A 1,376-nucleotide genomic window follows, 5' to 3' on the forward strand; every position below is an offset into this window, starting at 1 on the left:
GGGGGGGGGGGGGGGGGGGGGGGGGGGGGGGGGGGGGAAGGGGTAGATCTGGAGGCGCAGAAAAGACTATATCAGATTCTTTTCCATCTATTTACAGCATTTTGTGAACAAGGAGAGTGCCAGGGTAATTTCTGATTTCCTTCTTTTCCAAGTGTTGGGTCACTTCTGAGCCCCCACCCAGTCGTTCCTAAACCGTTCTGCTTCCTCCCGTTAACATTTATAATTAGACCTCTTGAAGGAGACCCCCCCCCCCCAAACAGCATTTATAATTCATTATTGCTTAGTAACAAAAACAGCAATAACGGTTAAAAGGTATAAAGAAATCATTTCAGTTTCCGGGGCACCCTAGAATTTCTGGGACGGATCCAGCTGGTAAAACATTTAGGAATTCACATTCCCGATGAGGTTCCACGCCTAAAATTAAAATCCAGTCTGGGTTTCTAACGCTCATTTTGCTTTGGTCAATATCTGCGTTTTCTTTCATTTTGTTTGCGTTCCCTTCTGGGTTTGGTGCTTTCCCCCCGTCTCATTGCCGAAGACAATCTGATTTACAGTTTGACTGAGAGTTGCATTTCTGTTTAGAAGGTGAAACGTCCAAGTCAGTTAGCCAAATTATTCCCCGACGGCTCCAATATTGCGCCAGAGTCCCAGAGTCAGTTATTTTTATGTCTGACTGTATTTCAAATGTGCAGGGTGATAAATAAGACCGGCCTCGAGCTGCAAACTATCTCACTGTGTTGAAGAACAATTGACAAAAATTAACCCAGCCAAAGCGTTGGGGTTTTCGCGAGCCGCTGGAGCATAAATCAGCATCGCCGGCGGCTTCGGGAAGCAGCGCGCTCGGAGCCGCGCGCCCGCAGCATGCCGCGGCGACTTTCAGCAGCCGCTGGGCTCGCCTGGCCCGAGTGAGTGGGCTTGGTCTCGAGGATCCGAGAGGGAACAGGACTCGGTCCCAGGTTCAGAGTCATCCCAGAAGGGACACACTGGCGGAGAAAGGCATGGTTACGCCTTAGCGACCTCCTAATTTACCTTCTCGAATTCTCCAGTGGGGTGGGTGTGTGTGTGTGTGTGTGTGTGTGTGTGTGTGTCTATTTGTGTATGTAAATATCAAAGAAGACTAAGGGAGGCTAACTTGGCAAGGGTGTGTGGCGGGGAGTAACCTCGACTGTGTCTGGATCCCGGAAGAGCTTCTCTGCTCTAGTCACTTGAAAGGCATATTCGTCTTAGCTATTAACAATTAAACTCTTTCTACGGGAAATCAAGGGTGGAGGAAACTCTGCGGAGGCGCCGTAATTGCTCGGGGTCCAGAGCCCGCCTGCGCATTCACTTCCCAGTGCACACGCCCCATTCCAAAACCCCGGCTCCCGCTGAGCCCG

Source organism: Mustela nigripes, chromosome 5 (genome assembly GCF_022355385.1).
Source record: "Mustela nigripes isolate SB6536 chromosome 5, MUSNIG.SB6536, whole genome shotgun sequence".
Lineage (NCBI taxonomy): Eukaryota > Metazoa > Chordata > Mammalia > Carnivora > Mustelidae > Mustela > Mustela nigripes.